The sequence below is a fragment of the Fukomys damarensis genome, unplaced genomic scaffold (assembly GCF_012274545.1).
Source record: "Fukomys damarensis isolate Sample0158 unplaced genomic scaffold, DMR_v1.0_HiC HiC_scaffold_15, whole genome shotgun sequence".
Lineage (NCBI taxonomy): Eukaryota > Metazoa > Chordata > Mammalia > Rodentia > Bathyergidae > Fukomys > Fukomys damarensis.
Window position 1 is genome coordinate 43,789,569 of NW_022900927.1, and position 14,072 is coordinate 43,803,640.

The following is a 14,072-nucleotide window of genomic DNA, read 5'->3' on the forward strand; positions in this document are numbered from 1 at the left end:
AAAAAAAAAAAAAAAAAAAAAAAAAAAAAGTTCAAGTCATTTGTGTTCATTGCAATTGGAAGTTTCTTTCCACTGTTTTATAGTGTTTATATTGTCATTCTGAAGGACAGAAAATTGGTTTACTTGTGAGAGTATCTTCCTTAATGTGTACAGTTATAGTTGTGATGGGAATACGTCCGTAGTCTTGTCCAAACGTGTATGTAAAAATCCAGAAAACTCAGGTATTTTTTAATCTTCACTTAAACTATAAAACTAAAATATTATAAATTACTGTAACAAAATCTATAAAATACTAAGAATATTCTGGGAGAAGTTTGAGGTTCCAGGCGTCATGTCACACTACTTATAATTCTGGACCAGTTCCAAAAGTGTAATGTTTGTGATTTTAAGATCATCTTAAGTATCAAATTACAAATCATAAACTTAAAAGTTCTTTTCAGTGTAATTCCTTTTGTAAAAAATGAATTTGGGTTACTCTGCATAATTCTCCTGGACCCCATGGATGCTCTGATACCTTTCATTAAGTGAACTACAGGCAACCACTCTTAACTTCATCTAAACACCAGCTAAAGCCAGCTGTTCCTTAAGCAGCATTTTTATTAACTTATTTAGAAACTGGGGCATATCTTATTACCCTTTATCCATTCCTGTTCCATGCAGCTGTAGCTGATACTTTTCATAGCAGCCTTTGCATATCAACCCTCCATTATTTTCTTACCCTTTTTCACTTCCCCTTTTAAGTAAATTAATCATGTGTGTGTGCATGTAAAAGCCCTCTTCTTTCTTGATGGTATCCATATTACTTGAAAGCTTCAGTAATGTGCCTGTTGATGGTATAGATTATAAACTCCGTGGAAAACATCAAGTACTTGTATAAATATTCTGAAATGTAGAATAAATGCGTTTAAATGATATTTTAAAAATAATATTGCAATACTTTAGACTTAATTTGAAATCAGTACAATATAAATGTGAAGAAAACCTCTTGAACACACAGGTTGTGCAAATTATTGTTAATCTCAGTTCAGTGAATATCAAATATTACAAGTTTGAGGGCATACAAGATTGCAAGCTTGGCGAGGAGCCATTTTTAAATGTAAGACCTGCATAAATAGCAGCTTTTATAGGATTATAAGCCTTCAAAATTCAAATTAAGTAAAAGTAATATCTCAGTATATCAATAATTTATCTTCACTCCTGCTCACTGCAGCTTGGAAAAATCATGCATTAGTTTTGTGTCTTGATACTTTGTTATATACCTTAGCAATAAATTATATTAGAAAGATAATCTAGTTTCCATTTTGATCACACTAATTAAATCTGTACAAATCAAAAGGTACACACAAAATTAGTAGCCTAATTTTCTGAAGTTTGTTAACAATCAAATTAACCCTACTCTGTATAGTGTTTTTTTGAAAGCCAAGATTCCATTTTATGTTTTTAAACACAACTGCATTAATGATTTATTATGTATTAGAAGGGCCAACATTAAGTGTAGAGTTGAAATTTCCAGCTGACTTTGTAGTTGGGATGTTAGGATCTTAAACACATAAAACATGCTCCTTAAATGAAATGATGTTGTCCTCAAAAGTACCTTTAAGAATTTTGCCTGAAAATTGAACAGGAACAGCATGATAGAAGAAAATAAGTTATTTGTTTACTTGGGTTAATCTCAGGATTCCTTTCTGTTGTGGATATAAGAGAAATACGGTAAAGCTCATGGTTATTTTTTTCTATTAAATGGCTAGATTTTCAAAATATCCTGAAAGTACCGGGGCCTAGTACTTTTAGTTTCTTTGTACATGTGTAGCTTATTACTTATTTTCAATATTATTGCTGTGTTTTAAAGAGAAATCTTTTCTTTTCATGTTTGTTTTCTACCTTAGTGAATTTACGTATAGTGAAATCCACAAAACTTAAGTGAAAAATTCAGTAAGTTTTGAAAAATGTATATAGTGATATAACAGCTCTCCAGTCAACATATGAACCATTTCTATCTCCTGTGAAACTTTCTTCCTTTTCACTGCTCAGAGCACCCACTGTTGTCAACATAGATTAGTTTCCATTGTTCCTAAGCTGTGTGAAGTCTTTCAGGTTTGGTCTATTTCTTTCAATATAGCTGTGAAATTAATTTGCTATGATTTCATTAATTTGTTTTCCTTTCATTGTTGCATCATTTTCCATATAAATATTTCATGATTTCTTTATCCATTTTCTTTAAGTGTATGTATGGATTGCCCCATTTTGGTGGTCATGGTGGGTTGTATTAGAGATAGAAATACTCTGGATATTTTTGTGTAAATATTTTTGTGTGTGTAGAAACACTGGGTCATGACATGCATATTTAGCTATTCAAGAAAACTGACAATTTTCTAAAGTGTTTATGTCCTTATTAAATATATACTGAAGAGCAATTCATGAGAGTTATGAGCACTTCTTATTTTCAGTATAATTTGTTATTTAAAATTTCCATCATTCTCTTTGGTCTAAAAGAGTATTCATCTTAATATAACTAATTTGTATTTTTTGATGACTGGCTTAGTTACTTTCCTCTCATTGCTGAGAAAAAATACTTGACACCCAAAGTTAAAGGGGAAAGGGTTTATTCAGCTCACAGTATTAGAGGTTTTAATCCATAATTGGCTGGCGCCAAGGCAGAGTGGCACATGGCAGAGGAATGTCACAAAGGAGAAATACTTCATGGTGCCAGAGGTAGCAGAGCAACAACAGGCTTTAACAGCATCTTTCTGAGCGAGGCGTGGTGGTGCATGCCTGTAATCCCAGCACTGGGGAGGCTGAGGCAGGAGGATCACCGTGAGTTTGAGACCAGCCTGAGCTACATAGTGAGTCCCAGGTCAGTCTCAACTACATAGTGAGACCCTGTCTCAAAAAGCAAACACACATACACACACAAATACACACACACACACACATACACACTATAATAACAACTTTGGACTTTTTTGGGGAGGAAACAGGTGTTTAATTAAACCTTAGCAATAGAAATTCAAGCATATCATAAAGTATAGAATGAAAGCAGTCATCTCCTTTGGTGAAGTTTCTGTTCTAGTCTTTAGCACTTTTTTTTCTGAAAGTATTTGTCCTTTTAATATTGAGTTTTAACAGTTATATATTTTAGATATAAGTTCTTTGTTCTAATCAATGCTTTTTGTTTTTGGCTGTGACAAATGTCTGAGATAAACAACTCAGGGGAGGAATGATTTATTTTAGCTCACATATTTTAGAAGTTTCAGTCCACGGTTGCTTGGCTCCACTGCTATTGGGCCTGTGGTGAGACACAACATCGGGGCAGGGAGTGTGCCACAGGGCAAAGTTGGTCACCTCATGCATTCAGGAAGCCCAGAGAGAGACAAGGAAGTGCTGAGGTCTTAATATCCCATTTGCAGAATGGCCCCAATAATCTAACTTCTTTTTGTAACCTCTCCGTATTCCAGCACCTCCCAGTAACACCAAAGGCTCCACACACCTTTAGTTTATGGGCCTTTTCAGGGAACATTTAAGATTCAATCCATAACATCTTTTACCAGATGTTTGTATCCCCTAGTTAATAGCTTGGCTTTCTATTTCCTTAAAGGTATCTGTGGATCATAAAATGACTTTAATTTTAATGAAAGCCAATTTAGTAATTTTTAATCCCATGTTACTACATTTTTAGTCTCATTAAGAAATAGATGCTTGTTTCAAGACCATGAAATCTTCTATTTTATTCTACCTTTAGTTTATTTATTTGTACTATTTCCAGTTGTGTGTGCATCTGTGTATGATATGAGGTATCATTCCAAGTTCATTTTTTTTAGAAATTTATCAAAATTTTCTGACTGTTGAAAAGTTTTTGAATTGGCTTGGAAATTTTGTCAAAAGTCAAGTGATATTATTTGGATTTATTATTTGAATATATTTTGTTCCATTGAGTTTTCTATCTTTATGATGATAATCACACTGCATTTATTGCTCTAGCTTTATAATAAGCTTGAAGGCAGGCAGTATAAGTTCAAGAAATGTTTTCTTTTTTAATTTTAGCCCTTCTTGTTACTTTGCATTTTCATATAAATTTTATAATGACAAATATATTTTTAATTTTTATAAAAATATCTGTGACATTTTTATTGGGATTGCATAGGAATTACATGAGTTTGGAAAGCAACGACATTTTAAGGTGTTATCAATTAATATGTCAAATTTCTTCTCTCAATTCTGAAATTTTTTCAACCCTGTATTAGTTTTCAATAAATGAACTTTTTGTTACTGTTTTTAAAATTATTCTTATGTAATATTTTATATTATCCCAACAAAATTATTTTAGCTGTCAGTTTGATGCAAAATGTAGAAAAATAACGGTTTTTATATTGACATTATATTCTACAAGCTTGATAACTTCACTTCAGTTGTAGAAGTGTTTAAAAATATATTCCTTTAGATTTTTCTGTATTAAAAAATTTGTCTTTTATTAAAGGCATTTTATCTCTTTCTTAACTTTATGACTTTTCTTTTACTGCACTGGTTAGATTCAGTAGTACAGTGTTAAATAAAAGTGGTAAAAGTTGACATTCTTTCATTGTTCACCGTCTGAGAGGATAAGATTAGTCCACCATTTTGTATAGTGTTCTTTAGATATCTTTTTTTTTTTTTTTTTTTTGAAACAGGGTCTTCCTATATAGTTCAGACTGGCCTTGGATTCACTATGTGGCCTAGGCTGGCCTCCAACTCATAGCAGTCGTCTTGCCTCAGCCCCCAGAGTGTTGGGATTACAGGCCTGACCGTCATATCCAGCAGACATTTTTTTTCATTGAGTTTATTGGTACATTTTAGGTATACAGTACAGTTACATTCATCATTGGGATCTTGTTCCTTTATAAGGTACAAGGTCTTGATTCTAATGACAGGTCTTGGTTCTCATTTTTTCCCGTTGTCCCTGCCCTCCCTTCATCCCCTCCTCCCCTCCCTATTTGCAAACACTTTTTTTCCATTTTTTTCATTTTCTCATATCTTTTCCCCTTATTACCTTTCCCCTACCTTCCCAACTTTCCCCACACATTTAGCCTTTTTCTTCCTATTTCACATTGTCAGTTATCTCATTAGGATCTTATGTACTATTATGGTTTTTCACACCAGAGAAACTATTCAGTATTTACACATGTGTGACTTATTTCACTTTGGAGTATATCCTCAATATGCATCCATTTTCCTATGAATGAATCTAATTTCTCATTCTTTATGGCTGAGTAGTACTCCATTTTATAGTAAAACCACTTCTTTATCCAGCAGACATTTTAAACGGTATTTTTCAAGCAGAGGAATATTCTTTCAGATTATAGTTCACTATGAATATTTGTTGTTGAATAAATGTTGACTTTCATTATTTTGTTTTTGGAATTTATTAATGTAGCTCTTTTCTCTTTTATTCTGTTACTATTATACCTTCCATGACTTATCCTTTAATGTTATATGAACGTTTTGTTTCAGAATAGACAACACATAGTCAGATGCATTATTCTAATATAAATGACTAGGTTTAATTTGCAAAGGGCTGTTGTACACATATTCAAGATACATATTCATAGGTAGTTTCCTTTTAATTTTAATATCTTTCATAGGTATTTATATTAGGGTTATTCTTGCTGACAACAAATGGGGAAAAAATCCATCTGTTACTCCTTGGACAGAGGACTAATATCTAGAATGTACAAAGAACTCAAAAAATTAGATCCCCTAAAAAAAACAATAAAATAATGGGTCATTGAAATGAATAGACCTTTCTCAGAAGAATTAAGAAGTAATAATGGCCAATAAATATATGAAAAAAGTGTTCAGCATCTTTGACCATTAGACAAATACAAATTAATACAACATTGAGATTTCATCTTACTCTGGAAAGAATGGCTATTATTAAGAACTCAAAAAATAACAAATGCTGGCAAGTTTTTTGAAAACAGAACCTATCTACATTGTTGGTAGTAATGTAAATTATTATAACCAAATCAGTATGGAGATTCCTAAAAAAACCAAAAACCAAAAAACGAAACCTAAAAATAGAAATTTCATTCAACTCAGCTGTATCTCTTCTGAGTATCTTCACAAAAAGCATTAAAGACATTATAATATAGTGGTACATATCTACCCATTTTTATAGCAGCACAACAAACAATAGTTAGATTTTAGAAATAGCCTGTGTCTATCAACCAATCTATCTATTTTTCTATCTATCTGCCATAAAGAAGGCTAAATTTCAGTCAATTGTAGGAAAATGGGTACACTTTGAGACCAGTGCCAAATGAAAGTTTACATACTGCATATATTTAACCCTAAACTTTTGATTCAGTAATCTAATGAAGTCCTCTGAAACTGGTATTTAGTATTGTGCTAATTTTTATTATTATTTTGATTTATGTAATATGTATAGGATTACTCATGTTTTCTGAATAATTTTGTGTAAGTTCTAGTTTTAAGAAATGACTACTTTACCTAAAATTGGTTTAAAACTATTTAGCATCAGATCTATTCTTGTTTTCATTCATAAAATTAAATATTTGTTTTCTTTTTTTGTCTTTATACATTTCAGTGTTTATGAACTTTATTGATTTTTCTAAAGAGCCACTTTTGAATTACTATTCTGTTTTATTTAATTTCACTGATACCTGGACTTTGTAGTTTCATTTTTTTTTGTAAACAGTTCAGATTTAATTTACATTTATCTTTCTCTTGTCTTAAAATGAAAATATAGAATTTGATTTTAAACCTTTCTTTTTTTCAGCTATTATCATTGGTAGCTATATGTTTTCTTTTAATTCCTGTAAATCACCTTTTAAATTATTTTCAGATAAAACATATTCTTATTTCCTTTGTTATATCTTTTCGGGCCCATGTATTTTAAAAATTCTGTCTGATATCCAAATATTTTGGGCTTTTCCAGATACCTTTGCATCAGCCATTTTTAAATGTATTTCTATTATGTCAGAAAATGCTTTTCAAACTTAATTTTAAAAAATGTTTGAGATGTTTTCTTCAACTCAGCATCTGAATTATTTTGTTAAATTATCATTCATAATATGGTTTTCATTTGCTGACCATAACATTAGTTCCAGGTATATTAATACATTAGTTCAAAGCGATTGATAGCATTTTGTAAAGCATCAGCATTATTCCCTTTCTTTAACGTAATTTTTCTAAAATTTGAGAAGGAAATATCCAAATATGACAGTGGATTATTCTACTTCTTTTTCCAGTTTCTCGATTTTCTTCATATACTTTAAAGATTTGTACCAAATATATATAGATACAGATGTATAGAATATATTTGTAATGTTATATTTTCCTGAATAATTGACCATTTAAATTGTTCTTTTAATTTTTGAGAATGTTCCTTCTATTAAAGAGTCTTGTTTGATAATGGTATTTTATATCTTTTCATTTCTTTATTTTTGAATTCTTTGTGCTATTTTTAAATGTGTCTCCAATGAAGAATAAAGTACATCTCTTGTAGCATTTCATTTTTACCTTATTTGATAATCTCTGCCTTTTAAATGGAATAATTAATCAGATTAGACTCAAAATCATTTTAATTGAGCTCATACTTAAATTTTTACTAATTTAGGTGTGTTCAGATCAGCTATATTTACTTTTTTCTATTTAGTTCCTCATACTTTCTTGTCTTTGGGATTAATTGAAATTTTTAAATTGGTATTTTAACTCCTCTATTGGATTTTTAGGTATTTTTTGCATTATCATTTCTATTAGCTGCTGAAGGGATTAAAATGTGATTCTTTAGCTTCTGTCTACTCAATGGTGTACATGAATAGTACAAGAGTATATTTTAACTAATTCTAATTATTTTGCTGTTATAAATTTGAAAGCTATATATCTTAAATGTTTTGCATTAGTGTACATTGTACACCCCATACTTTTGTATTATTTTCACTGTATAATCAGTCGATATTTAAATAATTTAAGAAAATGGCATTTCTGTGATCAAAATATGCCATTTGCATATATGAAAGTATCACAGAGACGGTATGTGGTAATAAACATAGCTTTAAAAGGAGGAAAAATTAAATGACCACCTATATTTATCATTGTTAGTGTTCACTATTTGTATAGTCAAGGTGTTGTTTCTGACATCATTTCTTTTTCAGCTAAAGAACTTTTTTTTTGCATTTCTGTATAAGTATGTTTTTCTTCAGATTTTATTTGTATGAAAAGATAGAGTTCTTTACTTAGGAATAATATTCTCTTTTGATATATGATTCTGAAATGCCAACCCCATCCATTTTTCACATTAAAGATGTCAAAATTTGTGGTATAGTACATGTTATTTCTGATGAGATGTCAGCCACCATTTGTATGATTAGGTTGTGTATGTGAAATGTGTTGATATTTTCTACTCTTCAAAATTTGTTTATTTTTAAGCAGCTTGACAATGATATGGCTAGTGCTGTTTTCATTGTATTTATTTTTCTGTTGGTTCATTGAGATCTTTATACATGCAAAATTTTTAAAAATGTGATACTAGTTTTTGAAATATTTTCTGGTTTCCTTCTGTCCTGTTCTCTAGGGACTCTGATTATGTATCTCTTATATCCTTTAAGTGACTGTATCTCTGTTCTATTCTGTCTTTTCTTGTTTTCAAATTGAAGAAATTCTATTGATCTGTCATCAAATTCACTGAGTATATTATGCCATCTTTATTATGGTGGTAAGTCCAGTGAATTTTTTCCATCAAGTTGTTGTACTTATAAATTATGTATTTTTTCATTTTTTCTGTTTCCACTTTTGTACTGAAATTTTGCTTTCTTAATTAGGATCACCTGTTGTGTTTAGTAAAAAATACTTTAATAGTGTCTTTACTGTCATTTTCTTTGAATTTACATAACTCTAGTTGTCCTGTGATCCTCTGGTAACCATTTATTCTCCTATGAATCACTGTAACTAGTAAATTTCCTAGTATCTAGTGATCTGGGAATATGGGCATTGTTGTTGAGAGTGTCAGCTTCATTCTACTGGGCCATTAAGTTACTGAATGGTTATTATTTCATGCATGAGTCAACTCACCTTATCTATAGAATGGATTTCTTATTCCTAGGGTATAAAGTACAGGCCTTCTGGGGTTTTGATAGGAGGCCTGAGCCCTTCAGAAATCCCTTAATTTGGTGGGATTTAAACATGAAGCTCTGTCTTCCCTCAGGTAATTGGTAGTTAATATTTCTACTCAGTTTTTCAGCACGGGGTATCTAATGTACTCTCCAGATTCTCTGTTGTGCATATACATTAAGACAGTAAGCAGGGATTTCAAGAGTTTAGACTCAAAATTTGGGTCTAACTTTTTTGTGACTCTTTCCTTTTCCAGTTAGTTTAGAAACCTCACACTCCATTCTATGGTACTTCAGGCCAATAATTCTACTTTCCTCTGTCCCTGAGTTTATATTTTTTATCTGCAGGACAGTAATTAATACAAACTGTCACTGTCACCAGATCAGAGTCCTCTAAACTTACATATTTGGGAGTAAAATATTTTTATATAAAATTTTGGCTGGTTTTACAAAATTAAATTTTATCTAATCTATTAATGTGAACTCCCTTCATGATTTTGACAAGAATTCGAGTCACAGTAACCAATATTTTTGTATGTAAATAGTCTTAATGAACATGTGGTGTTGGGTACTTAGAAAAGAGTTCATACTGCGATAATATACATCACTTTAAATTGATTACTAGATATTTTTCTTCTTAAAAATCTTTCAATAATCAGAGATTATCTTTATCACTTAGTAAAGATATAAAATATTAAAGTGTGACCAATATTGCAGGCTTCCCTGAGTTTTTTCTACTCCTTTTTATCACACTTCCCAGCCTAGCAACTATTGACTTGACAAGCCTCAAGAGCATCACAGAAAAGTTAGACCCAAATTTTGAGTCTAAACTCTTTTGAAATTCTTGCTTAATGTCTTAACGTACCTGCATGACAAGGAATTCAGAGAATCCAGGATCTGCACTTCTGATACTATAAGTATCATGATCAAGCATTTATTATTATTCCAATATCTTATATATACATATATGTCCCAAATGATTTTACTTGGCATCTTATGCTAACATAACCTTTCCTTTCCAAGATATTTCTATGTATCACTGCTACAAATACATAAAACTAACATTTTACTTACATATATTGTCCTCAAATGAATCCCCACAAGTCACTATGTATTTCTAATTTCTTTATCATTGTCAGTATTTCAATTTTGACTCCAGATGTTGTGATATTTTCTAAGATAATCAAGTCAATTATCTAAATACACCCTTAATAACTTTTTCAGAGAAGTTAATTTAAATTAAAATTGCCATTCTGGTAGATATTATCATGTGATGACTTGCTATGGGAGTTGTCAAAATCTAAGGACTCTAATTTAAGTCAACTCATTTGCCTACAAACAGAATGCATATTACCAGTTTTCTTCATCCTCTTCTTCAAAAAAGTAACATCCTTTAGAAATCTTTTGAAATATTTTAATGAGGCTGTATATGTTCAGTAATACTTGATTTAAAATTATACCAAATTCAATAGAATTTTGGGCCCCTAGTTATCTATCTGTATATGCTTTATAACAAGTACATAGCCTTTTAAAAAGTATATCTTAGTCACATTTATGGATGCTTTTCAGTTCTCTTTCCTACAAATAGAATAAAACTATTTTAAGATGATTGAGTTTGGCACACTCACATGAGTGTGTCAATCCCTATTCTCTGCTCTATAGTATCACCCAAATTCATGTCTATGCAACACACTTGGACAAATATTGTTTTGGGTGCTGAAGCATTTTGAATTAAGCAGTCTAACAGAGAGGTGTGTATCTGAACTATATCATCACAACCTTTGAGGAGATAGTGTTGCTAAAAGTGTTTGATGATATTCCATACACTTACATTGGGATGCAGTATAGGAAAGAACCAATTATTACACTGAAGACATTGTTTGTTAAATGACATGGTAGCTTCTTTATGTGATTTTTCTGTAGAAATCTATCTTTGCTTTCAGTTCCAGAGATTGTTGCATTTTTGTTCATTTAGTTTGTCTTTCTGAACACAGCTTTAGGTTATTTACGCAGTTTTTCTCTTTATATTATTTGTTATAAAACTCAGAGCCAAGTTCATAACCGTCTGCAATAGTTCAGTATTAGTGGTTCAGCAACACTTCCTCTGCAACATGAATTTTATTTATTCATCTTGCTTGTTTTCTCATATCTAACAAATCATCACATTTTCCCAGTATTCCTTTCTATTCTCTCCCAGGTTGGATCCTACTTATTCTTTATCATTGTAATCTGCATCATATTGCATACATACACTATCTAGCCAGTTTCTATAAAATGTACCTTTCCCTATTAACAAGCTTGATGAAGGCTCAGAAATTTTTCAATTTAAATTTTGCTAATCAGTTTCTGTCTATTGTTCTCTATACCTTTCAGTGCTCCCTCAAACCGTCACTGTTAGTAACTCTTCACCTTATTTCCTCCTGTTTTCTTATTACTTTGTCAGATAGAGTATTTTTCCCCTGTGTAGGGTCCTTCCTATCCCTTAACATTCTTCTGCCATTGATGTATCCATTACCATATTAAATCTACTTAAACGTTTTCTTCCAGGTATTTAACAGTTCTTAATTGTTCCTTCAAATTGCAGCTCCTAGACATTCGCCTTCCATTGAGCTTTTCATATTGACATCACTTCTTTGTGGTTATTTCTATTAATTCTTTTTCAAGTACACATGAAAAGCAGTTTACATGCTGAAGCCTGTAACCTACCCACACAACTCAAGGTGAAGGTCTAGGAAATGCCATTAAGCACAAGTCCGTGCAAAATCTATATCTGGTATGTAGAGATTTGCTTTGCACTTAACTTTGTAGCAACTTCAGCTTTTATATTGTGCCGTGTTGTGTTGGTGGTAGTGGACTATACTTTTACCTGTATATGCTTACATTATATATCTGGGCTTTGGGTTTCAAATGGTCATAATAGGTTATTTTAAATTTTGAGATTCAAATATTCTTAGCAAACTAAGAAACATTGTGTTGGCTTTTTTATATGTTTTATTTATATATAATTGATAAATATAAAATCTCAGACATCTATTTTGCTTAAGAGATAGTACAGCTGTGTTTTGAAAATCCAAATATATGTTCAAAAATAACTGATGAAAATTGTCTTCCACGTTAGTGGAAGTGAACACAAACTATCGTCAGAATCTGATGAGAGGTTGACAACTAATAATTGATATTCAGAAACTAATAATTATATGTCACACACATTTTTGTAATCAAAGTATAACCTGCTAGTCATTAAAAACAAATAGATTTAAGTCAGTAATGTTTTACTTGTACAATTCTATAGACCATTGTTTCAACAGTGATACAAGCATTTTACCACTAAGGATAATTTATGAATAAAAATGTAATTTACTGAGTACCTTGGCAGTTAATGTTGATTGCTTCATCACAGTTCAGTCATGTTTAGAAAATATAAGTAAGCTGTGTGATTACTCCAGGAAGCATGGAATGATGTGTTCAAATTAGTACCATCTGTGCATAGAAAGAGTTTGAAGTTTTTAGTCATTCTTAAAGAATGGAAATCTGATTCTCCATGCTAAAATGAGAGTAATCCTTTTTGTATCTGTAATTTTATAGGGCAGTTGCCTTGAAATAGTCAGTTCAACACACACTTCATCAAAAGAGAAGATACTAGATATAAATGGTAGTCACTTACAGATACTTGTGAGGGTGGCTTGTTAAAGCAATACTGTCTATCAGTTATACTGTATGTTTGGCCTCAGACCATATTTAGCTCTGATTCATCATTTTAAATACATTGATAGAAAAATAATAGATGTTGTGCCATATGAAAAATCAAAGAATTGCATCAGTGAATCATAATTTATTCACAAGTCAACAAATACTGATTGTTCCATCCGAGTGTCCCATCTCTGTGCCTGTCAAATGGCAGGCAACTAAAATTCTTATTTTGTTGCCAGTAATCAGGTTAAAAACAACTTTTGCCTGGAGTTTTTCTTCTCTAAAACCATTATTTGGATAATACTAGAGTCTGTCAACTATATTAATTTGAAAAAAAACTCACTTTGCATAAAAATTTGTCATTAAAGTCTTATTTCCTCAGTGTCTAAACGTTGAAGGAAAAGAATTGGTCGTAAAGCTGTAGACTTCTCTTTGTCCCTACAGATAAGATTACACAGGGCTACTTCCTTTGCCTTTTCTTGCTGCTTGGCTAACGAATGTATCACTCTTCCTGCCAATATACAGTGGCTTAGTGAATCCTAGGAAAAGGAGATTGAAACATAGAAGGGATGGTTGGCAGTAAACCTAAAAGAAAGTGAAATGTCAGGATCATATTCTCTGGTTCTCAAGTAGAGAAAGAGCAAAATGTAAGGTTTCAATGAAAACCAAAAGTTAACATGAAGCTAACTCCTCAAGCCTCCCAAAATTTCTATGAATAAAACTAATCCTCTGGATATAGAAGTGTTAATATGATGATTCCTTCCTACAAGTGTGACATTTCTCTTCATCCACCTCCTTATGGACACGGAAGCCTTTGTTAAGTGTTTTCAACATGCCATGCTTTCTTTCTGGTCCTAACCTATCCTAAGATTTTTTATCTGGGAAACTACTTCTTATTCTTTAGTTATCTAATTAAATTATCCTTTATCAGCAAAGCCTTTCTTCATCATCTGTCCAAATCAAATCCCATTACATTCCGTATCTTTGCTCGTTATATTTACAGTATATTTACTACATGACATTTTTGTCCTAAGCATTAGCTTAAACCCTGGGAGATACAATACAATATAAAGATTGATGTTTTTATGAGTATATAACTTACAAATGAATATACACATTTTGGAGTGACAATTTAATATTTTTATTGTTATGGTCTTGGAAACAAAATCTAGAACTTGTGTGTAGAATATTGGAATGTAGAGGAAATATAAGTAGATTAGACATCCTTAGAGTAGATTTTCAATGCAGAATTAAGTTATTTGGTTGTAAGGTAACTGG

General features: G+C 31.3%; 1 protein-coding gene across 1 annotated transcript in view; it reads left to right on the forward strand.

Annotated features, from left to right (window-relative positions):
* Ptprq (protein tyrosine phosphatase receptor type Q) overlaps window positions 1-14,072 on the forward strand; it is a 217,497-nt gene that overhangs the window by 111,884 nt on the left and 91,541 nt on the right. The gene's annotated exons all lie outside the window — the stretch shown is intronic.